The sequence below is a fragment of the Amaranthus tricolor genome, chromosome 4 (genome assembly GCF_026212465.1).
Source record: "Amaranthus tricolor cultivar Red isolate AtriRed21 chromosome 4, ASM2621246v1, whole genome shotgun sequence".
NCBI lineage: Eukaryota > Viridiplantae > Streptophyta > Magnoliopsida > Caryophyllales > Amaranthaceae > Amaranthus > Amaranthus tricolor.
The window spans coordinates 33731262-33736935 of NC_080050.1; the positions used below are offsets into that span (position 1 = coordinate 33731262).

At 33.4% G+C, this 5674-nt stretch overlaps 1 long non-coding RNA gene across 1 annotated transcript; it reads left to right on the forward strand.

Annotated features, from left to right (window-relative positions):
* The first annotated feature begins 3079 nt into the window (after positions 1-3079).
* On the forward strand, positions 3080-5413 carry LOC130811117 (uncharacterized). Its single transcript, XR_009041114.1, has 3 exons — positions 3080-3238; positions 4825-4896; positions 4985-5413. It is a non-coding gene; the product is annotated as an uncharacterized LOC130811117 (long non-coding RNA).
* The last annotated feature ends 261 nt before the right edge of the window (positions 5414-5674 follow it).

Below are 5674 nucleotides of genomic sequence, written 5' to 3' on the forward strand. Positions count from 1 at the left end.
ACGAAACATGGCACACAACACTATTTGTTTTATATTATTGTGTTGAAGTGGTTAGAATTGAAAATCATAGTCATATGCTAGAAATTACATGTTAAGTTGCGATTTTATGCGTTTTTAAGTGTTTTTGGCACTTTTGCGCATAAACTAGTTGAAACTTGGTTTGTTTTGCACGAAACTTGGCACACAACACTATTTGGTATATATTATTGTGTTGAAGTGGTTAGAACTGTAAATCATAGTCATATGCTAGATATTACGTGTTGAGTTGCGATTTTGTGGGTTTTTAAGTGTTTTTGGCACTTTAGCTCAAACTTGGTTTGTTTTGCACGAAACTTGGCACACAACATTATTTGTTTTATATTATTGTGTTGAAGTGGTTAGAATTTTAAATCATAGTCATATGCTAGAAATTACGTGTTAAGTTGCGATCTTATGGGTTTTTAAGTGTTTTTTGCACTTTTGCGCATAAAGTAGCTCAAAGTTGTTTCTTTTGCACGAAACTTGGCATACAACACTATTTGGTATATATTATTCTGTTGAAGTGGTTAGAATTGAAGATCATAGTCATATGCTAGAAATTACGTGTTAAGTTGCGATTTCATAGGTTTTTAAGTGTTTTTGGCACTTTCGCGCATAAAGTAGCTCAAACTTGGTTTGTTTTGCACGAAATTTGGCACACAACACTATTTGTTTTATATTATTGTGTTGAAGTGCTTAGAATTGAAAATTATAGATATATGCTAGAAATTACGTGTTAAGTTGCAATTTGATGGGTTTTTAAATGTTTTTGGCACTTTTGCGCATAAAGCTCAAACTTGTTTTGTTTTTCACGAAACTTGGCATACAACACTATTTGTTATATATTATTGTGTTGAAGTGGTTAGAATTGAAAATCATAGTCATATGCTAGAAATTACGTGTTAAGTTGCGATTTTAAGGGTTTTTTAGTGTTTTTGGCACTTTAGTTGCGATTACGTGTTAAGTGCTAGAAATTACGTGTTAAGTTGCGATCTTATGGGTTTTTAAGTGTTTTTTGCACTTTTGCGCATCAAGTAGCTCAAAGTTGTTTTTTTTTGCACGAAACTTGGCATACAACACTATTTGGTATATATATTATTCTGTTGAAGTGTTTAGAATTGAAGATCATAGTCATATGCTAGAAATTACGTGTTAATTTGCGATTTTACAGGTTTTTAAGTGTTTTTAGCACTTTCGCGCATAAAGTAGCTCAAATTTGGTTTGTTTTGCACGAAACATGGCACACAACACTATTTGTTTTATATTATTGTGTTGAAGTGGTTAGAATTGAAAATCATAGTCATATGCTAGAAATTACGTGTTAAGTTGCGATTTTATGCGTTTTTAAGTGTTTTTGGCACTTTTGCGCTTAAACTAGCTGAAACTTGGTTTGTTTTGCACTAAACTTGGCACACAACACTATTTGGTATATATTATTGTGTTGAAGTGGTTAGAATTTTAAATCATAGTCATATGCTAGATATTACGTGTTGAGTTGCGATTTTGTGGGTTTTTAAGTGTTTTTGGCACTTTAGCTCGAACTTGGTTTGTTTTGCACGAAACTTGGCACACAACACTATTTGTTTTATATTATTGTGTTGAAGTGGTTAGAATTGTAAATCATAGTCATATGCTAGATATTACGTGTTGAGTTTCGATCTTATGGGTTTTTAAGTGTTTTTTGCACTTTTGCGCATAAAGTAGCTCAAAGTTGTTTTTTTGCACGAAACTTGGCATACAACACTATTTGGTATATATTATTCTGTTGAAGTGGTTAGAATGTAAGATCATAGTCATATGCTAGAAATTACGTGTTAAGTTGCGATTTTATAGGTTTTTAAGTGTTTTTGGCACTTTCGCGCATAAAGTAGCTCAAACTTGGTTTGTTTTGCACGAAATTTGGCACACAACACTATTTGTTTTATATTATTGTGTTGAAGTGGTTAGAATTGAAAATTATAGATATATGCTAGAAATTACGTGTTAAGTTGCAATTTTATGGGTTTTTAAGTGTTTTTGGCACTTTTGCGCATAAAGCTCAAACTTGTTTTGTTTTTCACGAAACTTGGCATACAACACTATTTGTTATATATTATTGTGTTGAAGTGGTTAGAATTGAAAATCATAGTCATATGCTAGAAATTACGTGTTAAGTTGCGATTTTAAGGGTTTTTTAGTGTTTTTGGCACTTTAACGCATAATGTAGCTCAAACTTGGTTTGTTTTGCACGAAACTTGGCACACAACACTATTTGGTATATATTATTGTGTTGAAGTGGTTAGAATTGTAAATCATAGTCATATGCTAGATATTACGTGTTGAGTTGCGATATTGTGGGTTTTTAAGTGTTTTTCGCACTTTTGCGCATAAAGTAGCTCAAACTTGGTTTGTTTTGCACGAAACTTGGCACACAACACTATTTGGTATATATTATTGTGTTGAAGTTGTTAGAGTTGCAAATCATAGTCATATGCTAGAAATTACGTGTTAAGTTGCGATTTTAAGGGTTTTTTAGTGTTTTTGGCACTTTAGCGCATAATGTAGCTCAAACGTGGTTTGTTTTGCACGAAACTTGGCACACAACACTATTTGGTATATATTATAGTGTTGAAGTGGTTAGAATTGTAAATCATAGTCATATGCTAGATATAACGTGTTGAGTTGCGATATTGTGGGTTTTTAAGTGTTTTTGGCACTTTTGCAAATAAAGTAGCTCAAACTTGGTTTGTTTTGGACTAAACTTGGCACACAACACTATTTGGTATATATTATTGTGTTGAAGTGGTTAGAGTTGCAAATCATAGTCATATGCTAGAAATTACGTGTACTAGTGGAAAAAAAACGTATTTGCTGCTAATCATTTGCTGCGGTTTGTGTATATACGCAGCAATAAGTAGGAAAAAGAATTAGAAAAAAAAAGAAAACATTAATTGCTGCGGTTTTGGGACTTAACCGCAGCAAATACATATGAGCACCTTCAATTGCTGCGGTTTTGTATATGTCCGCAGCAAATAACAAGTAATATAAAACTGGTTCTTCATCAATTGCTCCGGTTTATGCTAGACCGCAGCAAATAGGGTTCTCAATATTAAGACCCTTAAGCTTCTGTATACTCTCTCGCCTTCCCTTAAGCAAATAGGGTTCACAAACGAACAACAGTCATTTTATCTCTCTTCTTTCTTCCTCCTCTCACAGCCTCAAGCTCTTCTCGCGCCTCAAGGTATGTACTTAAAGCTTTCTCGCTTTCATTTTCGATCCTCTTTTTTTTTTAGATTAGATTAGATTCATTGTGTCGATCTTTTTTGTTTTGACTTTGTTGTTGAAGTTTGAATCTGTTGTATTTTGAACTTGAGTTGATGTTATTATGGTGAATCGTAGTGTTTTAGATGGTTGATGGGGTCAGAAATTTTAGTTTAGATGTTGATGTGATGATATTAAAACTTGAAGTCGAAGTTGATTTGAGGTTGTTTTATTTCTTTTGATGAATCGAAGTGTTTGGAAGCTTGATTAATTTGGATCTGCTAAAATTTAGCGATCTCTGTTCATTTTTGTGCTTGATTTATGTAATCAATGAATTTTCAGATTTTGGGGTTTTGTATTGGTGTTTGATGATTTGGAGATATTTTATTGATAGATTTCTTCCTTTCGATTTGATTTTTGTCTATGAACTGTGTTGGATCGTTTGAATTTATGTAGTATACGCAGGTGTTGATGTTATAATCTGATGAGCACAATGTTTTGCAGTTTATAGTTATTTGAAGTTGATACCAAAGTTGAAAAATTGTTTAGATTTAATGAGTGTGTCATATTCAGATTAGAGCATTGTTGATTGTAATTTCGAATCTGATTCCTTTTGTCTATCTATCAATCCTTCATCACTTGGAGGGATTGGAAGTTTGCGTGAACTGTAAGTTCCTTCTCGTTTGAACCTTTTACCCATGACTGCTAATAATCAAATTCATTGTTTGTTCTTGTCTTCGATGAATGAATTCATCTATTCTAATAGAAAAATGGTGCAATAAATTATGAGTCAAATTCTGTGGAATGGTAAAGACATACATTATAAAGGAGGGCTGAGTCAAACAGTTAATTGTGACCATCCATAAGCATTTTTTTGGAAGCTTATTTGAACTTCTTAAAATACATGATTTTTAGTTTTCTTTTATCCACAAAATGCCAAAAGAGACATGGAATCAAACATTGACTCTCTTGCAAGAAATCCCTAAGCAAGCACAAACAAGACCAAGCCATTAATCTACAATCTACATGTTTTATTAAGACTATGAAGACCTTGCTATGGTTGGGATTGAAGATTGAACCAAACACACCCATAGCTCACAATTACAAAGTGATTATGCACATATTCTCAATCAGCAAAACGAGCATTACACACCCATAATGGAGGTATTTATGGCGGCCAACACTGAGGTAGTTAGTAGTCATTATCTAAATGGAGGTATTTTTTTTTGGCATATATGAGTAAAATCATGGTAATTTCTTAGATGAATGATTGCCCATCGGCACTACTGTCAAGTTAATGAAAATGGACTTGGATTGACATTTATCGTAGTTGTTTTTTTTAATCTTTTGTTTGTAGTTGATGAAGCTTTTGGCATGTTGATTGATGTGCTTCTTTATCAAGGACTTGATTGTACTTCTGTAATTGATGGCTCAAATCTGTTAAAAAATTGATGGCACATGGATTACTTTCATTGTCTTATGTATTCCCGAGTACTCTCGCTAACGAACCGTAATAACTCTCTTTTCCTAATTCGATACTAACGCAAAAATACTTCTACTTAACAGGCATCTGGAGAACAATAATCTAAATGGAACAGTTCCTAAAAACCTTTTTCAAAAACCCGGGCTGCACTTTACGTAAGTCTAAAATCCTCGTACGATGTATCCTTATTTCTTATTGCTTAAAGTGAATTCTTTTACTTGAGCTAAACTGTTTTCTGTTTAGGTTTACACCCGGCAATCGCCTTTCACTTTCGTCTGGACAAAAAACATGATCCATGGCCGTCCTCCATCAACGACTATAGGGTGTACGTATTTGTGTAATCAGTGATTTGATTAATATTTTTTGATAACTTCAAATACAGCTGGAAGCTGCATGGATACCCTTGTGTTCTAGTTTCAGAGCTAGTTGTCTGAATTAGAGTAAAGGCTTCTGTGTTTGAAGTACTTGGTATAATTAAACAAGCTCCTCTATGCAGCCGAGGGTCAGGCTGTCATTTTGTTGTACAAATTTTTTTCTGATATAGGGGTGTTTCTGAGTTCTGACTTTGTTTAGCTGTATATGGTCCCCTTTACCTTAATGTATATGTCCTTTCTTTCTTTGTAATCATTTTATCTTGGATACTCGTTGACTGCTATACATGATTTTCTAAAACCAGTATCTTTATCGACTTCAACAATGGTAGTAATTGGTGTTGATCACTGTGTTGAATACTGTAGTTTCAGATCTTTTGCATTGGTTTACTGAATATCAGAGCACTCTTTAGTGGGGGAGAGACTCCCAACGAAAAAAGTAAAAAAAAAAAAAAAAAAAAAAAAATTTTTTTTTTTTTTTTATTTGCTGCGGTTTTGCCAAAAACCGCAGCAAATAAGGGGGTTATTTGCTGCGGTTTTACACATGACCGCAGCAAATAAC